Below are 19,981 nucleotides of genomic sequence, written 5' to 3'. Positions count from 1 at the left end.
TAATCTGCTGCCCCTAACACCGCCGACCCCTATATTATATTTATTAACCCCTAATCTGCCCCCCACAACGTCGCCTCCACCTGCCTACACTTATTAACCCCTAATCTGCCGAGCGGACCGCACCGCTATTATAATAAAGTTATTAACCCTTAATCCGCCTCACTAACCCTATAATAAATAGTATTAACCCCTAATCTGCCCTCCCTAACATCGCCGACACCTAACTTCAAACATTAACCCCTAATCTGCCGACTGGAGCTCACCGCTATTCTAATAAATGTATTAACCCCTAAAGCTAAGTCTAACCCTAACACTAACACCCCCCTAAGTTAAATATAATTTAAATCTAACAAAATTAATTAACTCTTATTAAATACATTATTCCGATTTAAAGCTAAATACTTACCTGTAAAATAAATCCTAACATAGCTACAATATAAATTATAATTATATTATAGCTATTTTAGGGTTTATATTTATTTTACAGGTAACTTTGTATTTATTTTAACCAGGTACAATAGCTATTAAATAGTTAAGAACTATTTAATAGCTAAAATAGTTAAAATAATTACAAATTTACCTGTAAAATAAATCCTAACCTAAATTACAATTAAACCACACTACACACTACACTATCAATAAATAAATTAAATAAAATACCTACAATTACCTACAATTAAACCTAACACTACACTATCAATAAATGAATTAAATACAATATCTACAAATAAATACAATTAAATAAACTAACTAAAGTACAAAAAATAAAAAAGAACTAAGTTACAAAAAATAAAAAATTATTTACAAACATTAGAAAAATATTACAACAATTTTAAACTAATTACACCTACTCTAAGCCCCCTAATAAAATAACAAAGCCCCCCAAAATAAAAAAATGCCCTACCCTATTCTAAATTACAAAAGTTCAAAGCTCTTTTACCTTACCAGCCCTGAACAGGGCCCTTTGCGGGGCATGCCCCAAGAAATTCAGCTCTTTTGCCTGTAAAAAAACACATACAATACCCCCTCCCCCAACATTACAACCCACATACCCCTAATCTAACCCAAACCCCCCTTAAATAAACCTAACACTAAGCCCCTGAAGATCTTCCTACCTTATCTTCACCTCACCGGGTATCACCGATCCGTCCTGGCTCCAAAATCTTCATCCAAGCCCAAGCGGGGGCTAGGCATCCATCATTGGACAGCTGAAGAAGTCCAGAAGAGGGTCCAAAGTCTTCATCCTATCTGGGAAGAAGAGTAGATCCGGACCGGCAACCATCTTCTTCCAAGCGGCATCTTCTATCTTCATCCGATGAGGACCGGCTCCATCGTGAAGACCTCCAGCGCGGACCCATCTTCTTCCGACGACGTCCAACTGAAGAATGACGGTTCCTTTAAGGGACGTCATCCAAGATGGCGTCTCTCGAATTCCGATTGGCTGATAGGATTCTATCAGCCAATCGGAATTAAGGTAGGAAAATTCTGATTGGCTGATGGAATCAGCCAATCAGAATCAAGTTCATTTCGATTGGCTGATCCGATCAGCCAATCAGATTGAGCTCACATTCTATTGGCTGTTACGATCAGCCAATAGAATGCGAGCTCAATCTGATTGGCTGATCGGATCAGCCAATCGGATTGAACTTGATTCTGATTGGCTGATTCCATCAGCCAATCAGAATTTTCCTACCTTAATTCCGATTGGCTGATAGAATCCTATCAGCCAATCAGAATTCGAGGGACGCCATCTTGGATGACGTCCCTTAAAGGAACCGTCATTCTTCAGTTGGACGTCGTCGGAAGAAGATGGGTCCGCGCTGGAGGTCTTCACGATGGAGCCGGTCCTCATCGGATGAAGATAGAAGATGCCGCTTGGAAGAAGATGGTTGCCGGTCCGGATCTACTCTTCTTCCCGGATAGGATGAAGACTTTGGACCCTCTTCTGGACTTCTTCAGCCGTCGGATGATGGATGTCTAGCCCCCGCTAGGGCTTGGATGAAGATTTTGGAGCCAGGACGGATCGGTGATACCCGGTGAGGTGAAGATAAGGTAGGAAGATCTTCAGGGGCTTAGTGTTAGGTTTATTTAAGGGGGGTTTGGGTTAGATTAGGGGTATGTGGGTGGTGGGTTGTAATGTTGGGGGGGGTATTGTACGTTTTTTTTTACAGGCAAAAGAGCTGAATTTCTTGGGGCATGCCCCGCAAAGGGCCCTGTTCAGGGCTGGTAAGGTAAAAGAGCTTTGAACTTTAGTAATTTAGAATAGGGTAGGGCATTTTTTTATTTTGGGGGGCTTTGTTATTTTATTAGGGGGCTTAGAGTAGGTGTAATTAGTTTAAAATTGTTGTAATATTTTTCTAATGTTTGTAAATATTTTTTTATTTTTTGTAACTTAGTTCTTTTTTATTTTTTGTACTTGAGTTAGTTTATTTAATTGTATTTATTTGTAGGAATTGTATTTAATTTATTTATTGATAGTGTAGTGTTAGGTTTAATTGTAGATAATTGTAGGTAGTTTATTTAATTCATTTATTGATAGTGTAGTGTTAGGTTTAATTGTAACTTAGGTTAGGATTTATTTTACAGGTAATTTTGTAATTATTTTAACTATTTTAGCTATTAAATAGTTCTTAACTATTTAATAGCTATTGTACCTGGTTAAAATAAATACAAAGTTACCTGTAAAATAAATATAAATCCTAAAATAGCTATAATATAATTATAATTTATATTGTAGCTATATTAGGGTTTATTTTTACAGGTAAGTATTTAGCTTTAAATAGGAATAATTTATTTAATAAGAGTTAATTTATTTCGTTAGATTTAAATTATATTTAATTTAGGGGGGTGTTAGGGTTAGGGTTAGACTTAGCTTTAGGGGTTAATACATTTATTAGAATAGCGGCGAGATTCGGTCCGCAGATTAGGGGTTAATAATTTAATTTAGGTGTCGGCAATGTTAGGGAGGGCAGATTAGGGGTTAATACTATTTATTATAGGGTTATTGAGGCGGGAGTGAGGCGGATTAGGGGTTAATAACTTTATTATAGTAGTGGTGCGGTCCGCTCGGCAGATTAGGGGTTAATAAGTGTAGGCAGGTGGAGGCAACGTTGAGGGGGGCAGATTAGGGGTTAATAAATATAATATAGGGGTTGGCGGTGTTAGGGGCAGCAGATTAGGGGTACATAAGTATAACGTAGGTGGCGGTCAGCAGATTAGGGGTTAATTATTGTAGGTAGCTGGCGGCGACGTTGTGGGGGGCAGGTTAGGGGTTAATAAATATAATATAGGGGTCGGCGGTGTTAGGGGCAGCAGATTAGGGGTACATAAGTATAACGTAGGTGGCGGTCGGCAGATTAGGGGTTAAAAGAATTTAATCGAGTGGCAGCGATGTGGGGTGACCTTGGTTTAGGGGTACATAGGTAGTTTATGGGTGTTAGTGTACTTTAGATCACAGTAGTTAAGAGCTTTATGAACCGGCGTTAGCCCAGAAAGCTCTTAACTACTGAATTTTTTCTGCGGCTGGAGTTTTGTCGTTAGAATTCTAACGCTCACTTCAGACACGACTCTAAATACCGGAGTTAGAAAGATCCCATTGAAAAGATAGGATACGCAATTGACGTAAGGGGATCTGCGGTATGGAAATGTCGCGGTTGAAAAGTGAGCCTTAGACCCTTTCCTGACTGACTCCAAATACCGGCGGTAGCCTAAAACCAGCGTTAGGAGCCTCTAACGCTGGTTTTCACGGCTACCGCCAAACTCTAAATCTAAGCCTTATTGTGGTAATAGACAGCTGATTGACTGAAGGACCCCAGTCCTGAGGTCGTCCTAATGGCGTCTTGTCAAAATGCCAAGCTTCCAAACTACGGGTCCTGGGAGACCCGATCTCCCAGGTAGATGTGACCCCTCTAGCGGGTAAGCGGTGTCGGATGAGGACACCTGTGGCTACAGTCATTCTGCTGGAGCTCTGGTAAGAACGCCAAGAAATATTGTGCATCGGAATTTGGAGACAGGTATGTGCTGTTCAGCACGAGATGGGTGAAAATGGAACCTGGTCTCTGTTTACCTGTGCTCGGCCTGTACGATAAATTCCTTTGATACCACACTAAGTAATAGACATTGCTTACACGCAGTCTTGCAAAACACATCACTTTGTTGACACTGAGCATGCTCTATCTAATTGATGTGCTATACATTTAGACTAACTCTTTTGGTATATACAATTAGTCTTTATATACTGACCAGCTTATTGTACATAAAGTTTTTTATGTGTTTTGTAAATGTGTGCATATAAATTCCACACATGAAGCATATTTCTAAATAAATAAATTTGATTATAAAACAGTGTTGAATTCCCTTGCTTTATATAGGATTTTCCAAACTCCTATGCTATCTTTTCTCTTCATTTTATATATATATATATATATATATATATATATATATATATAACAGTACCATAAGTTGTTAGTGTGACAGGTGTTATATTAAACTGCATAAACGTGGAGCTCTAACATCCAAAGCACAATTTTCAATGTGTAAAATTGATTTAAGGTGAACCATACAGATGAAAACAATGTGAGATGATATATAATAGACATCAGTATACATACACATAACAGAAGTGTAACACCAAGTGACAAATGATAGCAACTCGTGTAGATAATTTCCTAACATAAATAAGGCACATACTCCTTTAACTAATAATCATGCATCTATACTTGTAATCCTGCCATGGAAAAAATGCATTGGAATCTAAATAGCGTTAATATCCCATGTAGTAAGTATAATCTCATGAAAAAATCATCTTATTTTATGTGTAAGTAAATATAATAGGTGTGTATTAATTTAGTGAAAAAATCACTATGGTGATATGTTGTAAATTACACCAACAAGTGTAATATGCTATATGAGAATAATAATCATACATAAGGAAGTGAGTGTGGAAAAGATTCCTAAAGGGAATCTAAAGTCATCAAACCAATATTGACCATAACATAATGTATGATCCTTACTGCAAAAATAAATAACAATAAACATTAAGCTAGATTCTAATTAGTGATAGGACGTGTATTAAAATAATTTAGCTATCATTTATATAGCTTGAATTAAGGAGTGATACAAATATATAGATAAATATGTGTGAATAAACTGGCATAGTCAGTGGAAGGCTGCCAAATCCACATTCATATTGAGACCACCTGGATGGATTGTGGATCCAGTAGGTCTCCCTCTGTCTAAGCCAAAAAAAATTGATCGTATAAGTGGGATTTAGGTACATATTCGATAGGTATAATAGTGAAACACTCCAAATTACCATTATGTTTTACATTACAATGTCTAGGAATATGTAATTTATAGTTGTTCTTCATATTGTGATAGTGCTCAGACCATCTAATACTAAGAAGTCTACAGGTGCGGCCAACATACTGGATCCTGCAGAATCTAGCTTAATGTTTTTTTTTCTATTTATTTTTGTAGTAAGGATCATATTGTTATGGTCAATACTGGTTTGATGGCTTTAGATTCCCTTAAGGAATCTTTTCCACACTCACTCCTTATATATGATTATTATTCTCACATAGCATATTACACTTGGTGTGATTTACAACATATCACCATAGTGATTTTTTCACTAAATCAATGCATACACACCTATTGTATTTACTTACATATAAAATAAGATGATTTTTTCACGAGATTATACTTACTACATGGGATATTAACGCTATTTAGATTCCAATGCATTTTTTTCCATGGCAGGATTACAAGTATAGATGCACTATTATTAGTTAAAGGAATATGTGCCTTATTTATGTTAGGAAATTATCTATACGAGTTGATATCATGTGTCACTTGGTGTTACACTTCTGTTATTTATATGTATACTGATGTCTATTATCTATCATCTTACATAGTTTTGATCCGTATGGTTCACCTTAAATCAATTTTAGACATTGAAAATTGTGCCTTGGATGTTAGAGGTCCACGTTTATGCAATTTAATATAACACCTGTCAAACTAACAACTAATGGTTGCATTTATATTTCTATGTGCTGTATTATAGGCGTTACATCTGTCTAAGGTGTGTAACATAGATCGATCAGTGATTGGTTAAGGGGAGGGTATCATTTATATTCCCTTATGTTGCAGTATGAGCGTAACATCTTATTAGGGTGTGTAATATACATCAATCAGTGATTAGTCAAGGGAAGGGTTCAAATAGAGCGAGGGGTTTGTATTTTATTCACAGCCTGATGAAACGGCACTGTGGCCTAGAAACGCGTTGCTGTTTTAACCATTTGATTTAAATAAACAGATTTTATTTTACCCCCGTTCTACAATCTATTTTTACACAAAGTAACCCTAACACCCCCCCCCCCGGTTTGGGCCAGCCGATTGGCGGATAAACTGAGGAAACCACCCTTGACGCTATCGTAGCGGAGATCCTGATTTATGGACGTATCATCATGTGATCGGAAGCTAGTTACCGGGAGGTAGTCTGCTGGTTATCTAAAAGTAAAATAATACTATTCATTCGATAGAAACATTAAAATGGCAAATAAGAAGTCAATTAAATTTAGTTTTGTTATTTTTATGTTAAAATAAAGACATTCACCCATGCCTTGTGTATAGTGACTTTGTTCCAGTTTTGTCAGCATCAAATTTCCTTAAATAACCACTTAACTGTATACAGATTAATATTCTTTCCAAAGTAGCACATCTCATTCTTTTTATCCCTGCATTTACAGCAGCATGCAAGATGCATATTTACAAGAGCAATCTGTGTGGCATTAATTAATTAATCACTTGAAACAGCAAGTGGTTAATGAACTCATCAATGAAAGACAGCTTTAAGATATTTACTAAAACTGAGCATTTCTGTTTTCTATACTGTAAATAAAAGAATTTGTCACTGCAATTCATATAAAAATAATTAGTTTTGTGTGTCTACTGTTCATTAGTGTGTAATTCTTGCCATTATGAAGCACTTCCATATTTCGGATTACATTCATATGACTTTACTGTACTTATTACTATTCAGATATAAGAAATTCTATGTTTTCAATCATTTGTTTCTTAATAATAAATGGTTATTAAATAATTCTTCAATTTTTTGGTTTTAATGCCAACACTTCAAATCAAATAAACATAGAAACATAGATATTGACGGCAGATAAGAGCCATAGGCCCAGCAAGTCTGCTCGACCTTACCTAACAGTACAAACTTATCTAGTTCGTAGGATAGCCCTATGCTTGTCCCATGCATTTTTAAAGTCCCCCACAGTGTTTGTTGCTACTACCTCTTGAGGAAGTTTATTCCATAAATCAATCACTCTTTCTGTAAAGAAGTGCTTCCTCAAATTACTCCTGAATCTACTACCCTTTAGCTTGAGCTCATGACCCCTTGTTCTTGAATTTTCCATTTTATGTAAAATACCCACAGCCTCAGTTTTACTAAACCCTTTAATGTACTTGAAAGTTGCTATCATATCACCTCTTTCCCTTCTCTCCTCTAAGCTATACATATAAATAAATAATAAAAAAAAATATACACTTTATCAACTCGCCAATAAAATATGATTGGTATTAATAATGCTGAAAAAGAAACAGGTTTAAAGGGACAGTAAAGTCAAATTTGAACTTTTATGATTCAAGTAGAACATGCAATTCTAAACAACTTTCTAATTTACTTATGTTATCTATTTTGCTTTGTTCTCCTTGTTTTGTTTGATGAAAAGCATACCTAGGTAGACTCAGCAGTATCACTGAACTACAAGGAACAACCTGCTGATTGTTGGCTGCACACATACGCCTCTTGTCATTGACTCACTCAATATGTTCAGCTAGCTCACAGAAGTGCATTGTTGCTCTTTCATCAAAAGATACCACAAGAATGAACTACATTTAATAATAGAGGTAAAATGGAAAGTTGTTTAAAATTGTGAGCTCTATCTGAATCAAGAAAGAACATTTTTGAGTTCACAACTAACTAGGCATCACAACTAACAAATCTATTAAAAATCAAGAATAGAGGCAAAGAAGTGTAAAAAAAATCTCATAAAGGCAGCCACTAGCAGAAAAAAAGACGTGAATGTTGCTCTTCCAAAGAGTCATAGGCTTACAATTTTATCCACAACCCAGGCAGCCATATTGTCTGAAATAGTTTTTTTTTTAAAAAAAAAGCAAGCAGAAGTTTCAGAGCTATAAAATATGTGTCTAATCATATTACAAAAGTACCCTAAATGATTGTTGAGGAATTCTGTTGTAAGCAATAGGACAAATACAAACATATTAAAGGCCGGGCGGACATGTTTCACTGTAGCAAATCATGCCTGCCCAACATTGCTAAATGCTGACAGCATACGCTGTCAGCATTTAACATTGCACAAGCATTTCTTGGGAAATGCTTGTGCATTGCCGTCCCCTGCACATTCGTGGCCAATCGGCCGCTAGCAGGGGGTATCAAGACTGCTGCTTCTTAACTTCAGTTTCCAACGAGCCGGAAACTTGGGGCAGAGACAGCAGCATCCACTGCTTGTTAAATCTAGCCCTTAGTGTCTATAAAACAATGGGAACTGCCATGTTGTAACTTAGGTTACCTTCTCTGCTGTGGCCAATTAGGGACAGTTATAAATAGGTCACTAGAATGTGCAGCCAATGGCTGTGTAAAATATAACAGTGTTCCGCACTTCCATTTCTAAAATAAACTGAAAAGCACACAATTTCAGAATGGAATTGCAGGAAACGGAGACAAAATAAATAATGAAAGTTTATTGTAGATGGGTTTTTTTAAATATAAAGTTTATAATTTTATTTTAACAAGTTTTTAATGTCCCTTTAAGGGGAAAAAAAGCTTCTTTTTTTTAAAGCAAAAGCATTTTAACCATTAAAGGGACAGTAAACCTTAAAAATAATGTTATATAATTCTGAACATAAAAAAGACACTTTCAGGCCCATTTATCAAGCTCCGTACGGGCCGTGTTTCTGGCGAGTCTTCAGACTAGCGTAGAAACACAAGTTATGAAGCAGCGGTCTAAAGACCGCTGCTCCATAACCCTGTCCGCCTGCTCTGAACAGGCGGACAGGAATCGCCGGACATCAACCCGATCGAATACGATCGGGTTGATTGACAGCTCCCTGCTGGCTGCCGATTGGCCGCGAGTCAGCAGGGGGCGGCGTTGCACCAGCAGCTCTTGTGAGCTGCTGGTGCAATGTTAAATGCGGAGAGCGTATTGCTCTCCGCATTTAGCGAGGTCTTGCGGACCTGATCCGCAGTGTCGGATCAGGTCCGCAAGCCCTTTGATAAATGGGCCTGTTTAAGTTAGGGGTGACAAGAACATTTTTAAATTTTTAATGTGATTAGTGTACTACCTTTAATACCAGTTGTTAAAAAGACCTGTCAAATTAATTACAAGTAGCAATATATTTTACATGTATTTTGCAAAATGTTCTTACTAATTTTAGGATTGATCACAATCTTGACAATATTTTTGTGAGGTATCAAGAGGGGAAGTTTGCCCAATAGTGTCAGCATAGATTGTGTGACTACAATCCCAAATTACTCATGGTGATAAAAAAGGCCTCAGACACAACAAAGGTTTTCAAAGATAACACAAGAAAAATGTGTTGACCCCACATCGTCAAGTTGTCATTCCACCCCACCCACAAAACACACTTCACACTTTATATGGGATTGAAAGGCCGCAGCTCCTTTATTAAAGGGACATTAAACCCAAATTTTCTCTTTCATGATTCAGATAGAGAATACAACTTTAAACAACTTTCTAATATACTTCTGTTATATAATTTGCATCATTCTCTTGATATTCCTTCCTGAAAAGCATATCTAGATAGGCTCAGTAAATTCTGATTGGAGGCTGCACATATTTGCCTCGTGTGATTGGCTCACCCATGTGCATTGTTATTTCTTTAACAAAGGATATCTAAATATTGAAGCACATTAGATAATAGAAGTAAATTGGAATTTTGTTTAAAATTGTATTCTCTGTCTGAATCATGAAAGAAAAATGTTGGGTTTAATGTCCCTTTAACATAACAAATAAATATAAATAACATTAACTTCTCAACCAGTACACAGTACTTGCCCCCTCTATACATTCCACAAGCCCCCCTCAACTCAGGGGAGAGGTTACCACCATTAAACCAACCGCCTGCTGCTCAAACAGGAAGTACCATCCACATCATTACAGGTGTAAGCCTCTACCAACCAGAGCAAGCACCCTGCCACCACTCACCCCCCGGGTGAGAACCGCCATTCAGAGCAAAGGCCTTTTCAATCCCTTCCTTCAAAGTGAAATTAAAGAGGTGTAAACCCACTTCATTCAGGTGAACCCCATCCTTCAGATAGAAGCACTTACCCAATTCTCCCTCAAACTCCACATGCCTCAAGCCCACAATCCGTCACACATATCCACTCACCATCCTGTTAATCTTCAGTCTGGAAGCCTCCAACCTCCCTAAATCCCATGCTGACCTCCACACCAAACGACTCTCAATTTCAGACAACACTATGATCAAACCAGGGAAGAGCTGCCGTAATCGATTCACCCCCTCTTAATTTCATCCACCAACTCCTTCTGTGACATGAATCCCAGATCGTTCCCCCTACATGTATAACCAGAATCTGAGGGGGGGGGGGGAAATCTAGCATACTCTACCACTTTCCCAACCAGCTGACCCCATTTCATCCCCCGAACTCAAAAGCACTTTATCACAACTTGCTCCCTAGGCAGCCCCAATTGAACTCCATCTTCCTTCACAGTGGCAGCTTTCCTGGCCCAATAAACCTATGAATGTCCAATCACCCAGCATCACACCGGACCTGCCAAGAAAAATAAAGCCATATCAGCTGCCACCCCCCCCAATTACACCCTCATTCCCGGTCTGACATACCCCTGGAACCTCTCAGACCTCCACTTACCAATCCTCTTAATCACTGACATATCCAGACCCAATCCAGCAGTCTCAGACGCCGCCCCCAATTCTAAATGAATGGGACCCAAACTCCATACCCCCCAAACCTAAGACCCCCTAAAGCTTTCCGGAATACTGAAATGAATTGAAATCGGGACAAAACCGCAAACGTCACTGGCCGCCTACCATCCTTCCGCCCTTTCCCACGACACAAACCCCTAATTCCCATCCTCACTACAAACACCTTTAAGTCCTCAAACCCCAACAACTGAAACAGAAAGGCTAATGCCGCCACCCTTTTCCTTATCTCAGAAGGCGACAGCCTCTCCTCTCCCCAAATCTTTACCCATGACAACAAAACCCCCAGCTGAATTCTCCTGTCCCCCATCAAATTCCTTCCTCCATCCAACTCACATAATTTCCTCCACACACGGGCATACGCCCTCCATGTGGTATGAGCCAATGCTCCTTGAATCAGACTGATCATCCAGGACCACCCAAACTCCACAGGTCCCATGGGCAGGCAACCCCTTCCACATCTGCGTCTGGTGCCACCAGGCAAAACCAATCCCATTGAAAACACTACAGAGAGTCAGCAATAACATTCAGCTTGCCCGGAACGTGGATAGCCCTGAAAGACACATTGCTGCGCAAGCATTCTAACACAAACATTCTCAATAACTTCACCACTGGAGGAGAATTAGCCGTGAGCCTGTTAATGGGCCAGCTCCTAAGCTTTGCATTCCTGCTTTTTAAATAAAGATAACAAGAGAATGAAGAAAATTTGATATTAAGAGTAAATTAGAAAATTGCTTTAAATTGCATGCTCTATCTGCCATATATATATATATAGCCATGACCACCCCAAGTTGTCTGAATGAAAGCTGTGTCAGGGTTTTTTTATTGTTTTGTTTGCCATGTGCTGCTGGCAGCCATTTTACTCACCTCTCTTGCTGACTCTGGTGCATACTGTGTGATGCTGCTCAATTCCTGCACTTCCTTTTATGTTATATAATAAAGATAGGGATAGTGGTAATGGAAGTTGTATTTAATGATTCCCTGTCAAGTATTAGCTTACCACAATTTAACCAATAAAAGTAGTCACCCAAATTGGGGACAATAATACTAATATCTGATATAATGGAGTATAGACTAGTAATACCAGGGGAGGGTGCTCACTGTTCAAGTAAATGTAGAAAAAATAGGAGACAAGCAAACGGTTTTGTTTCCTGGCTGTTATTTGACTTGTGGACTTTTTATTATTTTTTGCTATTAATAAAGGTGTGATTATTTTTGTACTTCTCGTCTCAGTCTGATTCCTGGCACCCTGACATTACGCAAGGGCTATGAATCCTGATGGTGCTAATAATCCACCTTTACCTGCCATAATTTCCAGGATGGATAAACAGGATCACCGCTTGGATCAATTTGCACTAGCCCTGCAAACCCTGCTGACTCGCACTGCACATTTGGACCAAAGTGTCCTGCAAGTTATGGCTGCTCCTGTTCCCGCTGCTGCACCTAGTCCTACCAGGAGCATGTCTGGTTCTGCACCACTACCTCTGCGTTATGGAGGCGATCCTAATCAGTGCAGAGGGTTTTTGAACCAGGTGGGCATTTACTTTGAGATGTTACCTCAGGTGTTTCCCTCTAACAGAGCTAAGGTGGGATTTCTCATCTCGTTACTCTCTGACACAGCTCTTGCCTGGGCTAATCCCTTGTGGGAGACTAATAAACCTGTGATTTCAAATTACCCTGAATTTGTGGCCTCCTTTCGAAGGGTATTTGATGTTCCGGCTCACTCTTCCTCTGCTGCTAAACGACTCATGTCCATTCAGCAAGGTACAAGATCTGTTGCTCAGTATGCCATAGAGTTCCGTACACTTGCTGCAGAGGTAGGTTGGAACAATGAAGCCCTTGTTGCCGCCTTCATTCATAGGCTCTCTGATGTGATTAAAGATGAAGTTGCTGCCAGAGATTTACCAGAAGATCTCGAGGCATTGGTGTCTTTTTGATCCTAATTGACATCAGACTAAGTGAGAGGCCCTCTTTCAAAGAAAGCTTGCGGAAGCCTCCTGTTCCATTGTCTCCTATGTGTTCAGTCCCACCCATGCCTCCTTCTCCTCCCATGCCTTCTGGTCCTGAGTCACCAGGTACTGTTGAGCCGATGCCGTTGGGATTCACGTGTCTCTCCGCGGCAGAGAGGGCCTTTAGGAGGAGGTAGGGGCTCTGCTTCTATTGTGGGTTACAGGGCCACCTTTTGAAGTCTTGTCCTACACGGCCGGGAAACGCTCACACCTAAGGTCCTGTCGGGGGCAGACCTTGGGTGGTTTATCCTCGTCCCCGGAACTGCTAAAGGAGAAACCTTTGGTTACAGTGGTCCTTTCCTGGGTGGACTCCTCCATAGTCACCCAGGCTCTTGTTGACTCCGGTGCTGCGGGCTATTTCATTGACAGTGCTTTTGTATCAAAGCACTCCATTCCTGTTTTACCTCGGTCCGTTCCGCTTGCTATTGAGGCCATTGATGGCAGGCCCCTTCAGCCCGCACTCGTTACTCACGAAACTGCTCCGTTATCCATGGCTGTTGGGGCTCTCCATTTTTAAACCCTCCAGTTCCAGGTGATAAACTCTCCACATTTTACGGTTGTTCTGGGTTATCCCTGGCTCCAAAAGCACAATCCCAGTCTTGACTGGCGCAGGTCCAAAATTTTGTCATGGTCTCCGCAATGTATTTCCACTTGTCTTCGGAAACCAGTTAAAGTCTTGTGCACTTCTTCGGTATCTCAATTGCCAGAGGAGTACCGAGAGTTCCTAGACGTTTTTGACAAGGTGCGTGCCAGTACGTTGCCTCCTCTCCGGTCTTACGATTGTGCCATAGACCTGCAACCCAGAGCCATTCCTCCTTGGGGCCGGGTTTACCCTCTGTCTGTTGCAGAGAATTGTGCTATGGAGGAGTATGTTGCCGATGCTCTGTCGCGGGGGATCATCCGCAAATCCTGCTCTCCTGCAGGGGCTGGCTTCTTCTTTGTGAAGAAAAAGAGTGGCGAGTTAAGACCATGCATCAATTATAGGGGTCTTAATCATCTTACCATTAAGAATGCCTACCCTATTCCGCTCATTACAGAATTCTTTGACCACCTCAAGGGAGTTACGGTCATTAATAAACTTGATTTGAGAGGAGTGTACAATCTCGTTAGGATCAAGGAGGGCCACAAAAGGAAAACAGCATTTAACACCAGGAGCGGGCATTATGAGTATCTTGTAATTCCCTTTGGCCTATGTAATGCACCTGCTGTTTTCCAGGAATTTATTAATGATGTCCTACGAGATATGTTGCAACAGTGTGTTGTGGTTTACTTGGATGACATCCTCATACACTCACCCACACTTGAGGCTCATCGTTCTGATGTTACACAGGTTCTTCAGAGAGTACGTGAGAACGGCCTGTTTTGTAAACTCGAGAAATGTGAGTTCCATCAGACTCAAGTAACCTTCCTAGGTTATGTTATCTCCGTTGCAGGTTTCTCCATGGATCCTGACAAGTTATTTTGTTCTGCAGTTCTGCAGTGGCCTCACCCAGTTGATCTTTGGTCTATTCAATGTTTTTTGGGGTTCACCAATTACTATAGAAAGTTTATTAAAAACTTTTCTTCCTTGGTCAAACCTATCACAGACATGACCCGTAAAGAGAATGATCCACTCCATTGGTCACCTACTGCTATTAAGGCCTTTGATAGTCTTAAGACTGCCTTTGCTGCCGCTCCAGTTCTGGCTCATCCTAACCCTGTCCTGCCTTTCGTTCTTGAGGTCGATGCATCTGAGACTGGAGTAGGTGCCCTCTTGTCTCAACGTCCTACGCCTGAAGGTTCCTTGCATCCATGTGGTTTCTTCTCTAAGAAATTGTCTCCAGCGGAGAGCAATTATGAAATTGGCGACAGGGAATTACTGGCCATAATTTTGGCACTCAAGGAATGGAGGCATCTTCTTGAGGGTACTAGCATGCCAGTGCTCATTTTTACTGACTACAAGAATTTAACTTATGTTTCTGAAGCAAAACGTTTGTTGCCCCGACAGGCCAGATGGGTGCTATTTTTGTCACGGTTTAATTATGTGGTCTCCTACCTGCCTAATAGTAAGAATGTTAGGGCTGATGCCCTCTCTCGACAATTTTCCCCTCTGTCCAAGGAGGAGTCTGTACCTACTCCAGTTATACCTCCTGACCATATTTTGGCTACCATACATTCTAATTTGACTTCTCCCTTGGGGGAGGAGATCCTGGCTACACAAACCAATGCACCTCCTGAGAAACCTTGTGGTAAGTGTTTTTTTCCTGAGAATCTTCAAACTAAACTTTTGCACACTTACCAATATCCTAAAGCCGCAGGTCACCCAGGCAAGAACCAAATGATTTTGTCTGTCACTCGACAATTCTGGTGGCCAGGTCTTCGTTCTGATGTTGCTGCGTATGTTGCCTCCTGCTCAGTTTGTGCACAGAATAAGACTCCTCGACATCTTCCTGTGGGTCTTCTTCAACCTATTGCTAATGGTAAGCGTCCTTGGACACATCTTTCCATGGACTTCATTGTTGAGCTCCCTGTTTCCAATGGCAATACTGTTATCCTTATGGTGGTTGACCGTTTTTCTAAAATGTCACATTGCATTCCCTTGAAGAAGTTGCCTACCACTCAGGAACTTGCTTCAATTTTTACCCGGGTGGTCTTCCGTTTACATGAGTTACCCAAGGAGATAGTGTCGGACCGGGGTAGCCAGTTTGTCTCCAGATTTTGGCATTTGTGCTCAAATGGGGATACAGCTTTCCTTCTCCTCGGTATATCACCCTCAAATGGGGCTGCGGAACTGTCTAATCAAGCTCTGGAACAGTTCCTCCATTGCTATGTCTCAGATCAACACAATAATTGGTCTGAACTGTTACCTTGGGCAGAGTTTGTTCATAATAGTGCTATTAATGCTTCCTCCAAGTTTTCATGGCGAATTATGGATTTCAACCATCCTTGTTGCCCGATTCATTCATGTCTCAGGGTATTCTTGTTTTGACAGAGCATCTCCGGCAACTCCGTTCCACGTGGGTGCAGATTTAGGATTGCCTTCATCTTTCTATGCAGCGCCAAAAGTTCCAGGCTGATCGTAGGCGTCTGCCCATGCCTTCCTACCAGGTTGGTGAGAGAGTTTGGCTGTCCTCCCGCAACTTGAATCTTCGTGTGCCTTCCAATAAACTGGCTCCCCGTTATGTTGGTCCTTTTCGAACACTCCGACAGGTCAATCCTGTGGCCTACGCTCTTGACCTTCCTCCTGCTATGCACATCTCCAATGTTTTTCATGTCTCCCTCTTGAAACCATTGGTATGTAATCAGTTTTCCGCTGTGTTGCCTCATCCCCATCCTATCTTTGTTGACAACAATGAGGAGTATGAGGTCAGCAGCATTATTGACTCTCATATGTCCAGGGGCCGCGTACAGTATTTGATTCACTGGAGGGGCTATGGTCCAGAGGAGCGTTCATGGGTTCCCTCCTCTGATGTTCTGCTCCCGCCCTCCTCTGTGCCTTCCATGCTCATTTCCCCAATAAGCCTTTTGTCCTCCCACGGGGGAGGGGTCGTTGAGAGGAGGGTACTGTCAGGGTTTTTTCCTGTTTTGTTTGCCATGTGCTGCTGACAGCCATTTTACTCACCTCTCTTGCTGACTCTGGTGCATACTGTGTGATGCTGCTCAATTCCTGCACTTCCTTTTATGGCCAGACTGGTATACATCATCAGTGTGAGACAGGATGCAGTCTCAGAATTGTGATGTCATCACTTACTATTTAAAGGGCCTCTTTTCAGTATGCTTTGCCCTTGCATTGTCTCAGACCTGTTTGTGAGAGCTCCTGTGTATTACCCTGCTGTCTGACGTCCCTCCTGGTTCCTGATCATTGGCTTGTTCCTGACTCTGCTGTTCTCCTTGTTCCTGATTCCGGCTGGTATTACTACTAGCTTTGGCTCCTGACTTGGCTCGTCTGACTACTCGCTTTGGCTCCTGACTCGGCTCATCTGACTACCAGCTCTGGTTTTGATTCCTGGCTTATTTGACTTGTGGACTTTTTATTATTTTTTGCTATTAATAAAGGTGTGATTATTTTTGCACTTCTTGTCTCAGTCTGATTCCTGGCACCCTGACAAGCTGACCCTCTTGTCCATCTAAAATGTGGGACCACACGCACAGGGCAATAACCAGGTGAAAAAACTCTAAGAACATGAGATTCTTCGTTAAGCCAGCTTCCCCCCAGCTGGAGGGCCACGCCTCAGCACACCACCTACCCTGCAGGTATGCCCCAAACCAATGGGCCCCTGAAGCATCCATGAATAAACACAAGCTGTCGTCAGACCAGCCCACCTCCTGGATAATCAAACTTTCATTGAATTCGTCCAGGAACATTAGCCACACCCTCAGGTCTTCCTTCAGTTCCATAGGCAACCTGATATGGTGCTTCTGCTCCGACACCCCAACCGTTGCCAATGAAAGCCGACGGCAGAATACCCTGCCGATTGGGATAATCTGACAGGCGAAATTGAGCTTACCCAGCAAGGATTGCAACTTCCACAAAGTTACGTTCTTAGAAGCCAACGCCTCTCCCAACACCTTTCTAAGGTCCTCAAGCTTGTCTTCTGGGAGTCTGCACTCCATACGGATGGTATCCAGCTGGATACACAGGAAACTCAACAAAGTTACTGGACCTTCTGACTTATCAGCTGTGACCGGGATCCAGAAATCTCACGCCACCTCCCCGAATACCTCTACCAAATGCTAGCAATCCCCAGAACCGGCTGCTCCAACAAATAAGAAGTCATCCAAGTAGTGCACTACTGATGACTTTCCAGCCTACTGCCTAACCACTTATACCACAAAAGAATTGAACCTCTCGAAGTACGAGCAGGAGATAGAGCAACCCATAGGAACGCACAGATTAACAAAGAACGAACCATCAAAATAACAGCCCAGCAAATGGTGGCAACTCGGATGCACCAGCAAGAGCAGGAAAGCCGATTCCACAACAACCTTGGCTAACAAAGCCACAGGCCCTGCCACCCGCACCAGTGACTCAGCCTTATCAAATGAAGCATAGTTCACCGATACCAGATCCGGATCAATGCCATCATTAACGGACAACCCATTGGGTGTGAAAGATGATGTATCATCCAGAACTGCCCCGCTCCCTTCTTGGGTACCACCCCCAGCGGAGAAATCTGCAGCCCCGCCAGCGGTGGACCCTCAAAAGGCCCTGCCATTCTCCCCAATGCCATTTCCTTGAACAATATATCCCTTACCACCGACGGAAACTCCCTGGCCAATTTTCACCTCTTGTTCTTTAAACGGAATAACAAAACCTGAACGAAAGCCAGTCAACAATAACTCGGCATCTGCCACGTGTCCCCGCCTACTTGCATACTCCGTAAGCCATGGCACCATCCTTTCTACCCTCCCCGGGGTCCGCGTTCGCATTACCCACTTCTCCTGGCTTGACACCCTGCCGCGCTTTCTTGAAACATTTTGTGAAGGAATGGATTCCTCCACACCCTGAGCACTCATGCTTTTACTTGCATGATGCCCCAAATCGGCACTGCCCTTCATTAAACTGAAAGCAAAGGCCTTTGCGGATAACCGTAAACATACTCCCACTAGTTCCCCCACTTCCCGCTCCTTGACCCACCAACCGAAAGGACTGACCCCCCGAAGAGGCATCATAATCTCTAGCCAAATGCCCATGTCCCTATCGTCCCATCGCTTTTCGGGCCACACCGCCATTCGCTGCCTGAACCTCTCATCATACCGCCACCAGGCCATGCCTCATTACGTTCTATACGTGCTCGCAATTTCACCATAATAACAAAACAAGGAAGACCCTTGCTCTGGAAACTTCTCACTTACCATGCTCGCCATTATGCAAAATGCCCTCGACCAGTTCCGAAATGTCTTGGGCAGCTTCTTCCAGCGTTTCATCCTCTCCTCATCCTCCTTCTTCCCCTTTTCCTTATCGCACTCCTTCACCTCCAGTACGTGATCCAAGGGAAGCAGTGACGGGATCTCCAAAAATTCCCTCTTCCAGATCTTCTCAATCATCTCACTGGGGAGATAGCTACCCAACGAACCCACCGAACATAAGCAAAACCTCCTCAAGGCATCTTCTGGCATCTTCAATGTCTCTCCTCCACTGCTGGCCCCCATACTTCCCGTAGTCACTGTATTTCCACCTGGCTGTGGGGCTACAACTTGGCCCTCTCCTCCCGGCTGAGCCCATGATGCTGCTGGTGACCCCCCAGACCATTTGACTTTTCCAGAGTTGTGATTAAACCATTTAACCCCACCAACAACACCTCTCTTTCTCTAGACAAACCATCATTCACACTAGGACGCAGCTCAGTCATCTCACCTGTCTACTGCACCGCTGTCCGTCCCCGTCCCGCATCCGTGACTTCTGTGGCTGGCCTGCTGCTCCCGTCCTGGCTGGGACCCCCAGTTCTCCTGGCCGTCTCCCCTCTCTCTGCCTCCAGAAGGTGTCTCACTGGCCCTCTCCTAGCAGGGGACCTCCCTCTCCCGTATCTGCTCCTGGTCCTGTCAACCCTGGCCCATGTTGGTGATACCACCTCTGTCCCTGCAGTCCTCCTTCTCAGTGGCGACCTGGACCTCCTGCACCCCCTAGATGAATCCCGCCTCCTCTGGGGGATGCAATCCCTCCCCGTCCCAGGTCTGGACCTTGCAGCCTGTGAGGAAGAGGAAAGAGTCAAATCACTCCCCCTCTGCCCACTAGCTTTCCTCTACACCTTCCTGCCCCCTTCCCTGCCTCCCACCCCTCCCCATTGAGGTGGACAACAATTTTAAAAGCTGTGCCAAAATAGACATATCCCCTACCTGACCAGCTGTTACTGCTCCTGCTTATGTCCCTTCAAGTGGCTCCTCTTCCTCCCCAAAGTCGCCACTGGCCTCCAGCTCTAGCGGTGGCTCCGTCCACAGCTCCTGATCCTCCACCAGCTCCTCATCCCTGGCTTCACCAG

Source organism: Bombina bombina, chromosome 6 (assembly GCF_027579735.1).
Source record: "Bombina bombina isolate aBomBom1 chromosome 6, aBomBom1.pri, whole genome shotgun sequence".
Lineage (NCBI taxonomy): Eukaryota > Metazoa > Chordata > Amphibia > Anura > Bombinatoridae > Bombina > Bombina bombina.
The sequence above is the reverse complement of the archived record's forward strand: the minus strand, read 5'-3'. Positions refer to the sequence as shown.